The 22,113-nt window shown below is 37.1% G+C and overlaps 1 pseudogene across 1 annotated transcript; it reads left to right on the forward strand.

Moving 5' to 3' along the window:
* The first annotated feature begins 2,619 nt into the window (after positions 1 to 2,619).
* Positions 2,620 to 9,697, forward strand: LOC145157416 (putative F-box protein PP2-B12 pseudogene; annotated as a pseudogene). The gene is made up of 3 exons (XR_013737189.1): positions 2,620 to 2,925; positions 3,081 to 3,199; positions 9,125 to 9,697. The product of XR_013737189.1 is annotated as a putative F-box protein PP2-B12 pseudogene (transcript).
* Positions 9,698 to 22,113: the final 12,416 nt, after the last annotated feature.

Genomic DNA, 22,113 nt, shown 5'->3' on the forward strand with positions numbered 1-22,113 from the left:
AATTAGTCTCTTTTGATCACACAATTAATTCCAAATTAATTCTTGATCAATACTAATTAAATAATATGATTTCATATTAATATATTACAACTTATAATATATTAATAAATCATAAGTAACCTCTTACTCAAGTATCCATCCTATCAAATTGTCCTGGTGATATGCAACCCGAAATGGACCATGCTACTCTCGGGTCAAGTACATACCAATTATAGTTATGGGCTTAGACACCTAATCCAACAGTCTCCCACTTGGATAAGTCTAATAACTATTATTGCAAGTACGACTCCACAACCCAACTAGCAATCGTAGCTCTTAAAAGCCGCTGTCAAACTCTGACTTAGTCAATGACGCGTCCATTAGATAAGGGATCATATATTCCTCTATTCTACAAGATATCATATGGACCGAGACATGGATTATAATCATTCTCTCTGTCCACCTGTTGTTTCCCGATTTCCAATTTATGACGACCGACTAATTGAACAAATCAAATCATTCCAGGCTTGGCCAAGCACTTAGGGTTGTCATCACTAAATCATCGAGGGGCCCACATATATCACTTTTATCCCTCTAAGGGTAAAAGGAATGGATAAACTTTGACTCAAATTCTTGCTTGTACTTACTCATCAAATCACACACAACAATATGTTTTATAACACCAAGTTACTGGTGCGTTTACATATGTCAATGTGCAACCGACTTGTAAATAACAACTCACATGTCTTGGTTTCAAGAATATAAGATATTATCGTCTCACAATCACTCATGATAAAATCCATGAAGTGATTCAGATGAGCGTGGGTTTAATCCAGTACTTGAATCTTATTCCAGGAGTACTCATGAACACTGCAGCAAACTTGTGTTATTTCTAAAACACCTAGACAATCTACAGTCAGATTCATGACAGTCTTGCCTCAATACCTACTTCCAAAGTATGATCGACTGTGGATAGTTTGAATAACCTAGTTATTCGGGAAGTCAAAACATGAAAAGTGAAACACAAGAATAATCGAATCCAATATGGTCTTAGAACTTATGAATATAAATAAAACACCTTTTATTTAATCACCATATTGATTACACATTATTCATTGTATAATGTTTCGACTAATCAACTTAATACTTGAATTAAAACAATAGTTATCTCATGCTCCAAGCATGCATACTATGTTTACCTATGGTCCTTTCTTTGTGAAATAGATCAATTGACAACATTTCAATGATGCTCATTTCACAATTCCAAATCCTTATGATAAATGAAAGAATACCAAATTCTTGCCATTTACTGAATTCTGTTAAATTCTAAACTTATATGCAATGATCCTCTTGTAATGATTATTTAGATGTTTGTATTTGATTTTTATGTCAATTACATTGTGGCAATTAGACTTTTCTACCAATTACATCGAGTAACAAGAACACATGATTTAGTCATAATACATCAAACTTTCATTACATTCAAAACTTCATGAACTACAAGATTTAGTAATAATACATCATGTAGGATACAAGAACACATCAAACTTTCATAACTATATCTTTTACATATAAGAAAGATAACACAAACAATGCAACTTTGTGAGTAAACAACTTCCAATTTACTTTGTCAAATTCTTGTCTGAAAACCAAATCGATGTTCTTCACTTGTTCCAGCTTCATCGTGCATATACTAATTTGTTTTCCAATGTAATTGCAGGTTTCTCCCAATTTCTCTTCTCTTATACCATCCGTTGTGCATTCATCTTCATCCACCCATGCCTAAAATTTACATTTTGGAGTTCTTATACTCTTCAAAAAAAGTATTAAAAAGGTTAAATTTAAGGGAAAGATGAAGAAGAGGCATCCATTAGCAATAACTCAAAAAAAAAAAAATGGTTTACCAGTGCGTTTTGACACACTCGAAATTTTCTTCCAGTATTATCGGGGGTCCTTGAAGTCTTCATATGAGATGGTACCTTGTTATCACATGGATGGTCAACTTGAAATTCGTGACTTTGTTTGGAAGAGAAAGATAAAGCAGAAGAAGCCATTGTCAATGTCGATCTAGGGCTTAATTAATGAACGAGCCGTATATCACCCTCTTTATAATGCAATGATGTGTATTATGCCATGTAGCATAATGTATATGCAAGTCAAGCCTTAAATTAGCCACGTCAGTTGTAACCTATGTTAACCGGTAATAATGGTATAATATGAACAAGTTAGTTGGTTATAGGTGTATAAAAAAATTATCAATATGTTAACAAACATAAGAAATAGTTACCTCCATAAGTAATTTTCCCTCTATTTGTAAAAGTAACTTGATCACTAGCCAAGTAGCCATTCATTAAACTACAAAAAAACTATTTTACATATTTTCCCTTACGTGTATGAAATTAACAACTCAAATGTAACATGTTTATAATGACGACTAAAAACACAAACAAGGAAATAATAAATAAAAGTAAAAGTAAAATAACTTTTTGAACACAAGTACAGAAAGCAACGAAAAATGGACAGTTGTACACCACATAAAAGACACAACAATTCCCACTTTTGGTTTTTGACTTTTTGTTCATGAACCTTATTCGTACACATTATCCATTGACGTAGTCTCTCCATATATACCCACACACCATGATTACTCAACCACTAATCTGGCAAGTTTTTTCAAAACTGAAAGTTGCTATGGAGGATTTCTTCCAATCTTTGCCGGAAGGATTCGTAGCAGAAGCATTGGCACTCACCAGCCCTCGAGATGCTTCCCGATTGTCCACCGTCAACTCCGTTTTCCGTTAGGCGGCACAGTGGGACAGCGTTTGGGAGAGTTTCACACCGCCGGAGTACTTGTTGGAGACGGAGGACGGTGGTGCAGTCGGATCGAAGAAGGAGGTATATCTACGTCTCTGCGATCATCCAGTCATCATAGACGAAGGAAGCAAGGTATATTTTTGAAAATTTTTCCTATCTGATTTCACACTTTTTGATGTTTTTCTACCAATCAAAACAATTAAATGTCGTTTTTGAGATCTCCAAACAGGAATGAAGCTTCGAAAGTTGTGTGGATCGGATTTTTCTTTTCATCTATTTTTCAACAGAGTTTCTGGTTGGATAAAGGGAGCGGGAAGAAATGTTACATGTTAGCAGCGAGACAGCTGTCAATTGCTTCTTCCGATTTTCCAAATTGTTGGATATGGACACAAACACCAGAATCAAGGTATTAATTAACACCTTTTACAGATGATAAATTCAAAATGTGTTGGGTCAAAAATATGGTTTATACTTTGCTTTTCTAGGAAAATGTATTTTTGTGTCTTGGACCCTAAACAGCTTGGTGTTTACGGTCGTATACGTGTTTACGGTTGTGTTTACGGCCGTAAACCCATTTACGACCCATGTTCACCAAGCCCATGTTTCTTATGTATAAATATAGGTGTAAGGGGTGAGGAGTAGAGTGATGAACACTAGAGGAGCTTAAGTGTGTGCATTTGAAGGTGTTCTAGAGAGAGAAACTAGAGAAAAGAGAGTGTGTGTGAGTGTGTGTGAATCTCATGTAAAGGATCATCATTCTATTCATTAATACATTGAGATTCACATTATTCTTCTTCTCCTTCTCTTCTATTTGATCTGACATCATCCGTTTGATTGGGATTCCGCACCATCAAACAGATCTGATTGATACACAAGCAGATTAGGGACTTACAAGTGGTATGAGAGCTTGGATTGTATCACTCATCTTTGTCAGATCTGGAGCCGATTTGATCTTATTCTGGAAAGGTTCTTGCGTTTTTGGATAGATCTCTGAAAATTAGGGGGGGTTTGTTCTTCGCGTTTCTCATAAAAACGAGTTTTTGATCGAGTTTTGGAGCAAAAATGGTGAAAAACGTCGTTTTTTCGCGATCTGAAGCTGTGTTTACGGTCTTTGAAGGGTTTACGGTCCAGAGTTTACGGCCGTAAATGTGTTTACGGTCGCCGGAGTTTATGGTCGCCGGAGTTTGCGGCATCGGTTCGGAATTCGGCTCGGTGAACGACTAAGGAAGTCGACTCAGCAGCAGCAAGCTTCGCATCAGCGCTTCGCACCTCGCCTCGTTCAGGAGCCTCGCACCTTGTCCTCGCAAGCAGCCTCGCCTTCGCACTTCAAAAATTGAAACAGAGTTGTAGGTGCCGGGGATCGAACCCGGGTCTCCTGCTAACACAACCAAGCGCCTTACCAACTAAGCTGACTTACCAGACGATACTCTCCTTCGAAATTTAATTCAAAACCAGTCCTTCTCGGTTCCCATTTTCGCAAATTGGCACTTTTAGCCCAAAAAAATCAATTTTTTTTATTTTAAAATTCCATTTTCATCCAAAAAAATTTAGTTTTTAATTTTTGACATTATTTTTTAACTTTTGACCTTAAAATTTTGACTTTGACTTTTAAATTTTGACCTTTGACTTTAAACTTTGACTTTCTCATTTAACTTTTAAATTTTCAAATTTAGCTTTTCGGTTTGACTTTTAAGTTTGACTTTTCAAGTTTGACTTTTAAGTTTGACTTTTTAAATTTGACTTTTAAGGTTGACTTTTGAGGTTTATAGTCAAAGGGAATATTTTTTTTGGGTTTGAATTTTAAGTTCTAGTTGTGTTTTAAATGGTTTTGAGGTCTACGAGAGAATTGAAGACATGAAAGAGAGTCGTCAGGAGATGTTAAGACAAAACTTCAACATGTTCGATTATATCCCTGGAGAAACCCTGGAAGCTCAGTTGCAGCGGTTTACCACACTCACTACTGAGATGAATATAGTTGGGATCTTCTTGACCAAATCTGAGATAAATAAAAAGCTATTGAATTCACTTCCGAAATCGTGGGATATGAACGTGGCTGTCATCAAGAAGACAAAAGATCTCAATCGTCTTAGTCTTGCTGATATAATTGAAGAACTTGACGCTTTGAATTGTAGAAAAACAATGAGTTCCGTAAACCTTCCGGTCAATGAAGTTTCATGTTCTCAATCATGTGAAGTTTCATGTACACTATCTAGTGAAGATACGATTAAATTTCTTCGGGAACAAATTGAGTTATTAAAAAGAGAAGTTGAGGACCTGAGATATGAAGGATATGAACTCAGGAAAGGACAGAAACCCCTGAAGGCTGAATTAGAAACAAAAATAAAGGACTTTAAGAAAATTCAGCAAGACTATAGTGAAAAATGTGAACATTATGATTATATCAAGAGACAGAATGATGAGTTAATTACTGAGCTTGATACATTAAAAGGGCAATTTGAAACTGCAAATTTTGATTTTAAAAAGTTTGATGTATCAAGCGAAGAAGTTGCCAACATGATAGACCATTGCATGCAATTTAAACATAATCAATCAAAGGGTTTAGGATATGATAATGTACCTCCTCCTTTTAATCATACATATCAGTATCAACCTTTGTCTAAAGAGGAGACTACCAACGAACCATTCATGGTTTATGGCAAGCCATCTGGTTTTGTTTCAGGAGGATTTATTAATGTTGAAAATGCTAACGTTTCTACTTCCCCTGCAGATCAATCCTTAAATCAATCCAAGCAAGCAGCTGAAGAGAGTGTGTCTGATAGTAAAGTAGTAGAAGATGAGAACAAGGAGAAAACCATTGAACAAACCAACATCTCCTTGAGCTCTGAATCTGTTGCTTCGAACTCAGTTGCTTCTGATCAACCTGTTGTTGAGAAGTACAGGCCACCAAATCAAGTTAAACAGAATGCATGCTGCAACTGTGCGTGTGGGAAAAGCAAGAGAGAAGGCAAAGACACGCCACCATGGGCAGGAAGAAACAATTTCCCAGTGAAGAAAAAGACTTGTTTTCACTGTGTAACACCTTGTCACATTGCCCGAAACTGTCCAAATCGCACATACGTTCCCTACTACGCACATGGATGGCAAAACGCGCCAAGAGGGAGACATTCCAAAAGAAACCCCTCAAGGTCACGTTCAGACAATAATGACTGGAATGCACAGAAGAGCAAGAATCAAAATCTAAAGGACAAGAATCAAAATCCCAAAGTCAAGAAGGAAATGCCGGCCAAGAAGCCAAATCCAAGAGATGCTCCCGTGAAGCCAAAATCAAAGTCATCTCAACAGCCGACATCAAGTTCAAAATCAAGTACCGAGCCACCCATCAGATCGAAAAAGAAATGGGTTAAACCCAACTACAAATGGGTTCCAAAGGCTCACTCTCCCAAATCAACTAATGACTCTAATATTTCTTCATCTTCTATTTGTGATAAATAGGATATGTCATGGGAGAGAGTACCGTGCAAGGATTGCAAAGGTCGACCCACTTTCAAAATGGACTGGGTTCCAAAGACCAACTGATCCCGCTCTGTGTCGGAGCAGCTATGGAGGCATATCATCAGACTTCGGTTTGTTGGTAGTGGCTGTTCCTGGCACATGATAGGAGACATATCTCAACTGTACAACACTCAGAACATTTTTTAGGAGTATGTGTCCTTTTCGGGAAAGGAAGAAAGGAAGAGATCACAAACGGGGTTAGTGCTTAATGACATGAAGAATTTTCGGATCTGTTCTGAGATTACGCGTGCTGTTCTCAGACCTTCTGGATGCAAATTCAATCGGTGACTTATGGTTTGAGTTTTCCTCTCTATACTCCTGAGTTTTTCTTAAGCTGATTCGCTTTAAAGACTAGTTTTTGTTTTAGGATAGTTTAAATTTGTGCATTTACTTTCGTTTCTCTCCTATGCACAAATTTAGGGGAAGAAATAAAAACAAAACAAAAATTTTAAAATTTTAAAAAATCCAAAAACATTTGAAAATCAGAAAATCAAAAAAAAAATATGTTGGTTATGGAATGTGCTTGAGGGAGATGTTGTGGGAAGTGATATAATCATGTGATAACAGATAATCTGAATCTGTGTAAGGGACTGAATCTGAATTGTCTAGGCTCTGTGTTTGATGCGCTGGTAGGCACGAGAGATTAAAATGGATTTGACTAGGCTTGGTGAACTTAAGGAATCTAGAGACTTGAAAAATCTTGACCTAGATAGATCCATTTAGCCTGACAATACGACGCTCAGATAGGTTGAGCAGGGAGATATACATGATAATCCACCGGTCACATTAAAGTTATCCGTATCTAGAACTGTGGTTTAACTCTTCCTCGATGTACGGACTTTGTCCTTAATTCCGGTATTGATGGGGCGACTGGGGAATTCCGATAAAGTAGGTCTGTAGAAAATTATTTTCTTGCTTTCCTTCTGTTAGTCATATGTTGCCTCCTCTGCGTGATTGAAATACATCCGACCTGGAATGCAACATATGCAACTCTATTTCTATGTATCTTCTATCTATGCAATTCTTCCTGCCTGTTAGCCATATGCTGTCTCCTTTGCATGATTAACCATCCGACCTGGTACACAGCATATGCACCATTCTACTTCTCAATCCCTCTAAATATGGTTAGTCATATGTTTCACCCTCTGGGTGATTGGAAGAGATCCGACCTGGGTGTATAGCATATGCATTCTAAATCTGACTTCTCTCATAATAATTGTCTGCTCACCTAAAGTAAGGAGTACTTTGGAAGTTCCTGATTATTGGGGTATGTCAGGAAGCGGGAAACATGTTCTAGTACATTTAAAATTGAACAATCACTAGGTTGTCTGTAGATCTCGCTGCTCAATTTAGGTGGATAACAATATCTTTGGTCATCGTCAGCTGAATGGTCCTTAAGGAATATTATCTAGGAAATTAGGATCACATTGTCTTGTCACTTATAGTATGTCCTAATTTTGTCATAATCTCTCGTGTTTAAGTGGAACACAATACCGGCGATTGACCAGATCTATTCATGAAGGGAGAGGTACTGATAAACGGATAAAGGTTGTGTAAAAACTTTGATCCCAAATCACTCTTAAAGTTAGATATCATTTTTATTTTTGTTTAATTTGTTCATAGTTTTCTTCTAATTTAAATATTAGGAGAGAATTAAAAATTTTGAAAACCAAACAAAAATCAAAAAAATTAAAAATCCAAAAATAGTGTTATTTCTGTTTTATTTGTTTTTCAGAAAATATGAAAAATCCAAAAATATTGTGTGCTAAGTTTTCTTTTAGTTTTGTTTTGTCTTGAAAAGTGAATTCAGGTGAAGATGAAACTCATGGAGTTTGTGTCGAAGATTTCTGAGCCAAGGCTTCATCTGTGATCATCGAAGAATTCTCATTCGAAGGAGCAAGAAATGAAGATTATTCTTTCGTCATTCAATCTTTCAACCCCAGAAGCAAGGTGAAGCTGCACTTGAAGATTAGGTGACGGATTGCATTGAAGCCTCCTCAATCAGTCTGCTGCTATCTATTAACCTGCTGAAGTGATCCAGAAGATTTGTTCTCTCTGATGTTCTCTCTGAAGATTCTCAAACTGAAAGCGCTATCTTTCAAGAATCAGTACGTCAAGCCTCCTCACCCAATGTGCGTTTAATGTCAAATCTTGAAGAAATGCCCAAGTGCTCAAGATGAAGTCATTCATTGAAGATAAATGCTGAAGCCAAGCTTACAATGAAGATGAACAAGAAAGCCAGCTACTTTTTAGGGGGAGCTTGTTTGGTCATTTAAGAAAAGAAAAGAAAGCTATAAACCAAGGGGGAGATTGTTGGGTCAAAAATATGGTTTATACTTTGCTTTTCTAGGAAAATGTATTTTTGTGTCTTGGACCGTAAACAGCATGGTGTTTACGGTCGTATACGTGTTTACGGTTGTGTTTACGGCCGTAAACAGGTTTACGGCCGTAAACCCATTTACGGCCCATGTTCACCAAGCCCATGTTTCTTATGTATAAATATAGGTGTAAGGGGTGAGGAGTAGAGTGATGAACACTAGAGGAGCTTAAGTGTGTGCATTTGAAGGTGTTCTAGAGAGAGAAACTAGAGAAAAGAGAGTGTGTGTGAGTGTGTGTGAATCTCATGTAAAGGATCATCATTCTATTCATTAATACATTGAGATTCACATTATTCTTCTTCTCCTTCTCTTCTATTTGATCTGACATCATCCGTTTGATTGGGATTCCGCACCATCAAACGGATCTGATTGATACACAAGCAGATTAGGGACTTACAAAATGTTATCTCTTTGAATTTAACTCAAATCTCGGCTTACAGATTCACAGAGGTAGCAGAACTTATCAGTGTGAGTTTGCTAGAAATCATCGGCAAAATCAATACGTCAATCTTCTCCCCTGATACAACTTACGTTGCTCTTCTTGTGTTCAAAACAACATCGAAAGCTTATGGGTTTGAGTACCAACCGGTGAAGGTCTGTATTGGTTTTCACGGCGACCGGAGTCAAACCCGGATGGTGTATCTCGACCCTGAAGCAGGGCGGAGACGAGGTCTCCGATCAAGGAGAGGAATTGGGATGTTTAGTAAAGGAGGATTTGCGAATTGGGATGTGGTGCCTCCGCCTTCTAAAGAGAATGGTCTGAAACAAAGAGACGATGGATGGTTTGAGATTGAGATCGGAGAGTATTTTAATGGAGGTGGTGATGCGGCGGAGGTGGAGGTCAACGGAGGGAATTGGAAGACTGGTCTTGTTATTCAAGGTATCGAGTTTAGGCCTAAAAAATTTTGTTAGTAAGAATTAAGAATGAAGAAAGTAGTTGGTGTGAAGTTTAGTGATATGGCTGTAATTGTAATGTATATTTATATATTATTGGACATTGATATTGAATTGAATATTTTAATGATTGGGATAATTTCTGAATATAAAATATATACATACGAGCGACTTTTGAAATTATATTTGAAACTTTATTTGCTCAATTTGCACATTACTTATTTTAGTGTGCGAACAAATCATGCCTTTGAATATTGAGACCGGCGCCACGAAGGAAAAGTGTAAAGTAAAAAAGAAGAAAAAGGGATCCCCTAAAAAAAGATTTCACGTTATAGTACAATAAATTTTTGGTTTTGACTCTAATTGGTTATTAAGGTGTCTTTTGTACAATAAAATTAGTATTAACATGTCAGTTAAGTCTCTTTGCAAGATTTTAAAGGTTTAGCCGGTTATGAGGCTGAGTTGGCAATGCTGACTTGGAAGGATTATCCCACGTGTATGACACACCGCCAAGCCGTTATTAATTGATGCCCGTGTTCAACACACTTCCTTCATACTCGCTCCCTTATTCGACAGCCAAAAGCATAGTTCTTCTAAACCATTTGTTCACAATGTCACCATCTTCTTCCTGCAACTCAGCCCTACAACACTTCGGTAACGAAGGCGAAGTGAAGAAATGCTTATATAAGTTCAATGCCCTCGAAAGGATCTTGTGGATGAGAAAAAACCTTGCACACTGCTTTTTGAATTGTCCAAAGTCCATGGTACTCTTCGATATATTTAAAATTTGTGTTTTTATGTTTGAATGTGATATTCATTAGCTTGGATTTTGGTTACTCTGACCTTCGATTTTGATGTGTGATGTTTGTGTGACCTCACATTTTCATCTGCGATCTTTGGTGATCTGTGATTCTGATTTTGAGCAATGGCGTTGGTCAGCTTCGATTTAAGCAATGAGCTTGGTTAGCTCCAATATGAGTAATGATCTTGGTGAGCCTCGATTTAAGCAATGATCTTTGTGAGCTCCTATTTGAGCAATGATCTTTGTGAGGTCCACCTTGAAAGTTATGATCTTCGTTCATTTGTTCTAATTCAGATGTTTGATCATAACGTTGTGTTTGAATTGGAAAGGTTTATTTATATCGTTGTTTTAAATGTAATATTGATGCAAACTCGAAGGAAGAAATGTAAGTACTTCCACTAGATAGATAACTGGTTGGAGCCTGGATACTACAAGGAGAAGTTGCTAGAAATGAAACAGGAATTGGACACCTTGGAGGGTCTGCTTGCAAAGGCCAACAATAGCAAAAGAGTTGCTAAATTGGAAAGCTTGGTGATGAATTTCTCTTTAAAGTTATGTAACATCCAGTTTCGAGAAGTTTCAAATTTGGGATAATGGATGCTAATTTGATCGAGTAAAGGTCTTGGGCTTCAAGGGAATAAAGTTTAGATCATATTAGATGTTCATAATATGGGTTTATGTGAATTAATTCCTTGAATTGTGCCTTGGGAGCCAAAAGGATAAATTGGGAAAAAGTGATATTTTGGACCCTTTTGCATGTACTAATTAGTTAAGTTTGGTATGCATTAAGTTGAAAATAATTATATAGGATTGTGGGGCTTGTTAATACCTTCACGTGTATATAAACACCACCGAAAACGAGTATTGAACGAAGGAGTTATGATTTTTTAAAGCTAGAAAGGAAATCTGTGAAAGCCCGTAACCACGACATGGTGAGCTGTGCAACCCAAGCCCATAAAACTAGGGTTTCCTATGTATTTAAAGCCTCTACCTCCATGTTTTAGGCCATTTCTCTGCCTCTATCATGTCAAGAGCTCATTAGGAACAAACCCTAGCCTCCCTTTCACAACTTTGAGCATCTCCTCTCTATTATTATCAATTTTTTGTACTTTTTTTGGGTTGTTTTGGTGTTGTCGCTTGTAAGATTCATGGTGGGAGATTAATCCTTGAAGAAGTCAACCTTCATTCATATTTTGGACCCTTGTAAGTCAAAAAATTCCATGCTTTATTAGATTTTACCTTCGGATCTATGAGTATCTTGGGTTTTGTGTCCATTATGTGATGTTTTGGTCCCAAAACCTTTGTATCCTTGGAGTTTGATGAACTCCAGAACCTCTAAATGATATGTTTAGCTTCTGGACCTTTTTCAATGAAGAAATGGGGTTTGTTTTGGGTATATCCACAAGTTATGACCTTTTGTGAGGTTTTTGGACTTACGGTTTTAGATCTTGATTTATTGGGATGTCCTAAGGGATAAAGTTGGAAACTTTATCCATTAAGATCTTTAGAAGAATCCAATCTGAGATTTTAAGCTCTGGAGGTTAAGTGTTAAGTGCTTAACCCATTACGTTGTTTGGGGCTTTGGCTATGACACGGTGATGTGTAAACCACTACGCGGTGGCAGGCTCAATCATGAGTATAGTTTCGTCTACGCATCACGATGCGACCGTAGAGTTTGGCCACGATACGGTGACTCGATCTTTGAATTTGATCATTGACTTTTGACCAGGTTGACTTTTGGTCAACTTGGTAGTTTTAGGTGTTAGACTAATGTTTGACCTCTATTTAATGTTAGGTTGTTCCTAGTACTAGCATTTACTTTTCTACGAGCTGTGGTGTTTGTCTGCTCGGCTGTGAGGTGAGTTTTCTCATTATACTTTGTACTACAGTATATATCCTCTTTATGTTAGGATGTTAGTTTGTTGTAGTAAAGTGTTAGGCAGATCGATTTGTTATAAATATATGTGGTTACTTGTTTGGTAGTTGTTGTTATTTGTATATGTCAACATCACTACAAGAAAAATACCCTTTAATGACACGCAAACAATGACACACACTGATTTACGATATACAATTTTTGTGTATCCTAAAAATAATGTCAGCCTTCCAAATTTTGAAGGATAGAGGACACACATTTGTGTGTACCTTGAAATTATTGTCCCAGAAAAAAATTACAAACACTGAAGGCGCTTATTTTAAATGTGCGTCCTCGCTTAATAAATTTTCACTCAAAAAGCGCGTTCAAGGGGGAAATCAAATCCTCTTAAAATTCTAAAATTTTTAAATACCCCACTTCAAGATCACCCTTCATTCTCTTCTTCCCTTCTCTCTACAAACCCTAATCACGGTACCGTCTCTTCTTGCTTCGGTTGTTATGGTTGCACATATGGTGGTTGTAGTGGTTGTCATGGTGCTCGTTTACCATCTTATGACAAACAATCTTCTAGAATAGCAAGCTGTCGACCACGGTCAGCCCACGGGGGTAGTAGGGCCATGGCCCAGGGCATCATTGATCTTGGGGGCATCAAGTTTTCGAGAGATTTTATGGTATGTATAGTTTAATTGGACCAAAATTAATCGTATATTAATTTTTTTAGCCCAGGGCTGTGGAGCTGAACACGAACACGGGGGAAATTACAACATCTCACGCATAAATCAAAGCAATCGAACAGATTTCTAGGGAAACTTACACGCCTAAATTTAGGAGTTGATTCGTTATTAATCGCCACCGATTATCCTTTTTCTTTTCTTCTCATCGTTCTCGACATCTCCACACTCTAGATCTCCAGTTCTCCTAAAAGCCAAATCGTCAAATCGATTCATTAATTCTGAAGAGTCAAATACAAATTCGAAAGGAAGTATATCCGGTTTAAAGAGAAGAATCAGAAACTGTTTCTGATTTTGAGAAATACTATCTTCTTTGATTTTTTGAATGAATTTTGTTTGAGGTATGTTTCTTTGAATCTGCATTTCTTGTCTTTGAGATTTTATGGTTTCTTCAAGTTTTTTTTAATAATTTATTTATTAACATCACAATACAGATTCCAGAATTTTTAAGTGAAGTTGTAGCTAATCCCTCCATTATTCCAAACCCGAAATCATGCTTCCACACATTAAAACATTTTCAGCAGTTGCAATATCAAAAGTTCTTGAACGAGTTAGAACAACATTTAGTCGACCAGTGAGTGGCCTGTGTTTTAAAGGTATGCTTTCCCATGTTTTTTTCCCATTATAATAGCATTCTTTTTCACTGGATCTGATGTTGTCATGGTGACATCTTTGAAAAACTTGAAGTCTGAAGGTAACTTCCATGGCAATTTTCCATCGTTTCCAATACCCATTGCACGTGTGGCAGCAACAATAACTTGGTAAGCTCTTTGGGGGTCTGGATGTGTACAGACAATGCCATTGCATGTACCCACTAGTGTTTTAGCAGCAGCCATTAATAGATTAAATGGTTGTAACAAAGTTGATGATGATCAGTGAAAAGAAACTCTGAATTCAAACATATGTTTACATATATATATATATATATATATATATATATATATATATATATATATATATATATATATTTGTATGACAAGTTGTGAACTGTAAGGATGAGTTGGCACAATATTATAACATATGGCCTTGCGAATCTTGTTTGCTTGGAAAGATGACCAAGTCACATTTCACTGGTACTTGTGAAAGAGGTGAGGGTTTGTTGGATCTCATACACACTGATGTGTGTGGAACCTTCAAATCCGCCACAAGCGATGCTAACCGCTTCTATGTAACCTTTACCGATGATTATAGCAGATATGGATGTATCTACTTAATCAAGCACAACTCGGAAACCTTTGAAAAGTTCAAAGAGTTTAAGCAAGAAGTGGAGTATCAATTGGGCAGGAAGATAAAGATGCTACGATCCGATCGAGGTGGTGAGTATCTTAGTATCGAGTTCCACGACTATCTTAAGGAATGTAGAATTGTTTCACAATCGACGCCGCCTAGGACACCGGAGCTGAATGGTGTGGATGAGAGGCGCAATCGAACCTTATTGGACGTGGTTCGTTCCATGATGAGTCGAGCTTCATTACCATTCTCATTTGGGGGGTATGCCTTACAGACTGCCGCCAATATCCTTAATCTAGTCCCAACTAAGAAGGTTGTCAAAACACCTCACGAAATATGGACAGGGAAGGTTCCCTCGTTGGCACATATCAAGGTTTGTGGTTGCGAGGCTTTCGTAAGACGAGAGACTCATGACAATCTCGAACCTCGCCGTGAGCGTTGTATTTTCATCGACTACCCACAAAAATCCTTTGGATATTTGTTCTATAGACCTAGTGAGAACGTGGTCTTCGTAGCACGAATGGGTGTCTTTCGTGAAAGAGAACTCATATGCCAAGAGGATAATGGGAGGCAAATTGACCTTGAAGAGCATTAAGAGATAAGCGATGAATGAACCTGTAACACTAGCAATCAACCTGAGGATGAGACTCATGTTGAACGAGTTGACGAGTCATTACCTCTTCGACGTTCCTCTCGAGTTAGGATGGCACCGGAGTTTTATGGTTTTCATATTACTACGGAAGGTGATACATTTATCAGTGATAGTACACTGGTAAATTTGGATGAGCCATCTAACTACAAGGAAGCCATGGCGGGCCCTGAGTCTGCTAAGTGGAAAGAGGCGATGGACAGCGAGATTCAGTCCATGTATGACAATCAAGTTTGGAACTTGGTTGAAAATGTACCAGGTCGTAAGGCGGTCGGGTGCAAGTAGATCTTCAAGAAGAACACCGACATGGATGGGAAAGTACACATATAAGGCACGATCGGTTACGAAGGGATTTACTCAAACTCCTGGAGTTGACTATGACGAGACCTTCTCACCAGTAGCAAAGGTTATTTCAATAATGGTTATGCTAGCCATAGCTGGGTTTCATGATTATGAAATATGGCATATGGATGTCAAAACCGCTTTCCTGAATGGGAAGTTGGCTGAGGATGTTTACATGAGTCAGCCAGAGGGTTTTGTAGATGTGAAGTACCCTAATAGAGTTTGTAAGCTTAAGAAATCCATTTATAGATTAAAGCAATCATCTCGCAGATGGAATATTTGTTTCGATGAGAAAGTCAAAGAGTTTGGATTTTTGAGAAGCGAGGATGAGTCCTGCGTATATGTCAAAGCTAGTGGGAGTATAGTTAGCTTTCAGCTATTGTATCTGCATGACGTACTACTCATAGGAAACGACGTTCCAACCTTGCAGGAGGTTAAGTCCTGGTTTGGGAAGTGTTTTGCTATGAAGGACCTCGAGGAAGCTGCTTACATTCTGGGGATAAGGATATTGAGAAATAGGAGTAAAAGACTAATAGGACTTACTTAAAGTACCTACTTGGACAAGGTGTTGAAACGTTTCAACATGGAGAATTCCAAGAAAAGGAGAATTGCCTATCCAGAGCAATACCAAACTAAGTAAGACTCAGAGTCCGAGTACTGATGCCGAAATAGCATAAATGAGTCGAGTACCATTTGATTCCACCGTTGGCTCGATCATGTATGCTATGACATGTACTCACCCTAATGTGGCTTTTGCTTTGAGCATGGTTAGTCGATATCAAGGGAATCCTGGTAGAGCACACTGGATTGCAGTAAAGAACATTCTTAAGTACCTGTGGAGGACTAAGGACTGGGTCCTTACCCTCGGTGGGAGTGATGACTTGAGAGTGACACGGTATAGTGACGCCAGCTTTCAGACCGACAAAGATAATTTTTGCTATCTGTCGGGCTGGGTATATAGCCTAAATGGATGAGCAGTAACATGGAAAATTTCCAAACAGGAGACTGTAGTTGATTCAACGTGCGAATCAGAGTACGTAGTAGCAAGCGAAGCATCGAAGGAGGCGATATGGCTAAAGAACTTCATCAGAGACCTTGGAGTTGTACCAGTTGTAAAGGAGCCTATGGAGATTTTCTGTGATAACGAGGGTGCGGTCGCCTTAACCAACGAACCAAGGAATCATGGCAGATCCAGGAACATCGACATAAAATATCACTTCATAAGACATCGAGTAGAAGAAGGACTCCTCATAGTGAAGAGGGCATCATCAGAGGATAATCCAACAGATCCCCTTACGAAGGGACTAAGTAGGGTTAAGCATTTGATGCATGCTAAGAGCATTGGCCTAAGGGACGATATTAGTTTTAGTGATTGGACAGGCAGTTAGAAACTTGTAATAAATAAATGTAATTTACATTTGATGATTAAATAATAAATGTTTTATTTATAAGTAAAGCTTATTGTCTTCTGTCAATAGTTTATTTTGTGTTTAACTTTTGCATTTTTTGACTTCCAGAATAGTAAGATTATTCAAATTATCCACAGTCAATCATACTTTGGAAGTAGGTACTGAGGTTAGACTGTCATGAATTGGTTTTTAGATTGTCTAAAGTGTTTAGACATAGCAAATGTTTGCTGCAACATTCATGAATGCTCCTGAAATAAGATTTGAGTATTGGATTAAACCCACGCTCACATGAATCACTTCATGGAATTTATCACGGGTGATTGTGAGACGATAATATCGTATAATCTTCAAACCAAGATATATGAGTTGTTGATTACGAGTTGGTTGTGCATTGGCAGTACGAAAACGCATCAGTAACTTGATGTTATAAAACGTGTTGTGTATAATTTAATAAGTAATTAGTACAAGCATATAAGTCGAAATTTATCTGTTCCTTTATCACAACTGGCATTTTGCTAGGAAATTCTATTCTTATGTAAACATCATCCATCGTAAAAGCTTGTACTCTAAGTGAATATTATACTCTATGCTCATTCAAATACATCTCATATGTTCAAATAAGGGTTGGAAACCCTAGAAATCCCGGTTCAAGTTCATTATGGACTAGGATTCTCTTATTGGGCCTAAGGGACCAATAAATCATCAATTCGACTATATTGGGCCCAAGAAACCCTAATTGGGTTCTAATTAGACCCAATTCATCAATCTATAACATTTTGGGCCATTTGGGCCTAGAATGATTCGTTCTACCTCCAATGGGCCATGATGGGTCATAAATGATTTAATTAACCTTAATGAGCCATAAACCCATTCCTTTTACCATTTTGGGCCGTGAACCTTCTTAGGGGCCCAGTAGGCCGAAAAATAATTTTTGGGCTTCATAAATTCGAACAAGACCAAAAATGGGCCAAATCACTTCATCATCATCTCTCTTAAGGCTAATGAGGAAATTTGTGCATTAGACACCTCATGTTTGCATGGTGGTCTTCCATGAAAACATCACCTCACCATCTCTCTCTCTCTCTCTCTCTCTCTCTCTCTTCTCTTATTAACCTCGACCGCAACCCCCACCATACCACCTCCATTTCTCATTCAAACACTTCCAATACACTCTCAAGAAACACCTCCTTCTTCCTCTAGATTTTTCGAGATTTGTGGGTATTCTCAAGAGGTTTTTCACCAAGATCATCATCTTTGGTAAGTTCTCACTTGGATCTATAGTTTAGCTTCTTGATTTCTTAAAAAATCTCTTCTTAAACCATAACATTTCATGATTTATACATCTTTTCTTCATAGAGTTCGAAAATCCTTCAAGGAGCTTGCTAGGGCCGAGATCTTCACTTCATTCTTCATCAAAACCAAAGCCAAACCTCAATGTGAGTTCATACCCCTTGTTTTTCGGTTTTACTTTGTTTTTGGGGGAGAATACAAGTTGCTATGTGTTAGATCTATGTATTTGTGCATGTCTATGTGTGTTTTCTAAGTGTATATTGTGATTGTGTAAAGAACTTCATAGATCTAGACAATATTTGGAAAATACAACACTTTATACAACTTACTATAAGGATAAATGTGCTAAACATGTGAAGATTCATAAGAAACTAAACAAAATCTTGAAAAGGACCATTTTTGACAAATTACCAAAAAGATGAGACTTTCTTGGCATTTACGGTTTTACAAGGACTAAAGGAGTCATTTTTATAAAAGAAATGGGTTTTTACGATATTTTGGTGATAAAGGGGCCAAAAACGTAAATTTTTGCATAATGGGCCTTAAAAATGGGCTTTTCGGTTTTAGTGGGCCAAAGTTGTAAAAATTCTGATTTTCATGGATTAAATTGTTATTTTACACAATTTTCAGGCTAAAATGTAAATCTTTCCAAAACTTGGACCGAAAATACCATTTTTATCAAAAATGGGCTGAAAATGTAATTCTTGGTAAAAATGGGCCGAAAATAATATTTTATATCTATTTGGACCAAAAATGTCAATTTTTATAAAACAAATGGGCCGAAAATAACATTTTATATATATTTGGGCCAAAAATGTCAATTTTTATAAAAATAGGCCGAAAATAACATTTTATATATATTTGGGCCAAAAATGTCAATTTCTATAAAAATGGGCCAAAAATTATATTTAATATATATTTGGGGCCATAAAAGTAAATTTCGTGATATTAAGCCTAATATATCCATTACATGTCCATTTGGGCCTTTGTGGCCCGTTTACATGTTTGTTGGGCCTAATATGGTTACCATATGTTAATTTGGGCCTTTGTGACCCATTAACATGCTTAATGGGCCCAGTCTAAACATCACATGCTTAGTGGGCCATAGCTGCTCCCTTACATGTCTGTTGGGCCTTATACATTCATATACCTATTTTCTTGGCTTTGCAAATCTTAACTATATATACGAAAACATTATACATAGCGTAATTCAATACTCGCGTGAAAACAATAAATGATCTAGTGAGACTTGTAAGTTGACACCTCTAGAATGTATGATCGTAGCCTGTAGTTATAACCAGAGTCTCCTTGAGGGAGAGCGAGAGTTTGTGTATAGATCTATACGGGGTGACTCCCCACACCTGAGTTGTTCGCTACAGCTAGCCAGTCGAGGGTGACAAACCTTACCGTAAATCGAACCGGCGCCTAAGAACGCTACGACAGGCGAACTCGTCAAAAATCAAGCATGGTTAAAGCGGCTCACTTAGAAATCCTCTCCAACATAATTTTATAGAATACCTATAAAATCTTGTGGATACAGAAACATACATATACTGTAATTCGGTCTTAGGGTTGAGACCACAACACTTTTATAAACAGAAAATATCGGATTTTCTGGGGTAATACCCGTTAAACAATATCTTTTACGTACTACAGAAAATACAGGGTTTTTATCTGGATTACATTTTTATACATTTCAAATACAGAGAACACACATGCATTAATACTTGATTTTGATACATCACGTTCAAACCATTTTAAGAAAATATCGGATTTTCTGGTGTTTACAAACAATTCAAAACTTTTCATTCAAATATGCTTATGAACTCACTAACATTATATATGTTGACTTTTTTCAAAATAAATTGTATTCTCAGGGAATCGTTGAGAAGAAAGGTCAGCAGGAAATGGTGGAATTTGTTATATTTTGTTATCATTATACATTAAATATTTTGAACATGTAATTTATGATATTGTACTTGATGTAAACAATGCTGGTTGTATTTGATATGTATGATGATGGTGTTGTCTTGTTTCAATTATTTACATTGTGATGATATTACAAGATGAAGTCATGCGCAAGCCCCCGGACGTTTCCGCCGTCTGGTTCGGGGGTGTGACATCCTTTTATCCCAAGAGGATTAAAAGCAATATCTTGGGCCCCTCGACGATTTTGTTCTGACTTATGTGTCGGGCCCGATCAGGACGCAGTTGATGTGTTCAATTATGTTCTATGTTAAACAAATCAGAAGTCGGGAAACAAACTGTTGGACAATGATTATGAGTTTATTCCATGTCTTTGTCCACATGATATCTTGAAGAACAGAGGATTATATGATCCCATATCTAAAGGACACGTCATTGACTAGGCTATAGTTTGACAGCGGCTTTTGAGGGCTACGATTGCTAATCGGATTTGGAAGTTACATTGGCAGTTATAGTTATTAGACTTATCCAAGTGGGAGACTGTTAGATTAGGTGTCTAAGCCCATAACTATAATTGGTATGTACTTGACCCGATAGTAGCATCGTCCTTTTGGATTGCCTTCACCGGAGCAATTTGATAGGATGGATATTTGAGAAAGAGGTTATTTGTGATTTATTAATATATTATGTTAATAATATATTAATTGAGAAATCATATTATTTAATTGGTATTGATCAAGATTTAATTTAGTGATCAATAGAGACTGATTAAATTTACAGGGACTGATTAGGTAAATCAGTAATATTTATAGTTTAGGCTAATGATTCATGTTGATTAGGGATGAGCTAAACCTATATGAGATTCCATAAAGGTTTAATCCAAAGGGCCTATGAAATGTGAAGAGTCATGGTGAATTAGGGTTTGCATGGAAGAAACCCTAGGAATTCCACACTATAAATGTAGCACCTTGCTTCCCAAAATCGGCCTATCTCTTCCAAGGTGGAACCCTAGCCGATTTTGTGCTTCATAACCTCTCTCTCACAAGCCTCCTTTTTCTCTTGGTGTTTCTAACACATTAGAGGTATCACACTTGAGGTACTAAGCTCTTGAAAGGCCAAGAACTACAAGCTACAACAAAGAGGTATTCATCTAACTATTTTTTATGTTGTATATCTTTAATTGCATGCTAGCTAGGATGTATGTTTTGGATAAAATGATATTACATGTATAACTTGAGAAAACTTAGATCCAAAGCATCTAGGGTTGTATGTGCACCATAGGATTGTTATAGTGCTCAAAACCCATCAGGGTATGGGTTTTGAGCACTATAACAATCCTATGGTGCACATACAACCCTAGATGCTTTGGATCTAAGTTTTCTCAAGTTATACATTCAATTTCATTTTATCCAAAGCATATACCCTAACCAGCATGCAATTGGAGATATAAAACATAAAAAAACTAGTTAGATGAATACCTCTTTGTTGTAGCTTGTAATCCTTGGCCTTTAAAGAGCTTAGTACCTCAAATGCGATACCTCTAATAAGTTACAAACACCAAAAGCAAATGGAGGATGATGAGAGTGAGGATAGGAGGCACCAAAACCGCCTAGGGTTCCACCTTCGAGTATAAGTGTCGATTTTGGGAGTGCAAGGGTTCAATTTATAGTGTGGAATCCTTAGGGTTTCATACATAAAACCCTAATTTACCTAAGCCTTTAGGTATTCCAATGATCCATATGATAGGCCCTTTGGACTAACTCTTCATGGACTCTCACATAAATTTAGCCTATCCCTAATCAACATGGATCATTAGCCCAAACTATAAATATTACTGATTTACCTAATCAGTCCCTATAAATTTAATCATTCTCTTTTGATCACTAAATTAATTCCAAATTAATTCTAGATAAATACTAATTAAATAATATGATCTCTCAATTAATATATTATTCATATAATATATTAATAAATCACAAATAACCTCTTTCTCAAATATCCACCCTATCAAATTGCTCCGGTGAAGGCAACCCAAAAGGACCATGCTACTATCGGGTCAAGTACATACCAATTATAATTATGGGCTTAGACACCTAATCCAACAGTCTCCCACTTGGATAAGTCTAATAACTATAACAGCCAATGTAACTTCAAAATCGGATTAGCAATCGTAGTTCTCAAAAGTCATTGTCGAACTCTGATCATATCAGAACCGCGTCCTTTAGATAAGGGATCAAATATTCCTCTGTTCTAAAAGATATCATATGGACTGAGACATGG

This window comes from Lactuca virosa, chromosome 2 (assembly GCF_052849685.1).
Source record: "Lactuca virosa cultivar CGN04683 chromosome 2, Lactuca_virosa_CGN04683_v6, whole genome shotgun sequence".
Taxonomy (NCBI): Eukaryota; Viridiplantae; Streptophyta; class Magnoliopsida; order Asterales; family Asteraceae; genus Lactuca; species Lactuca virosa.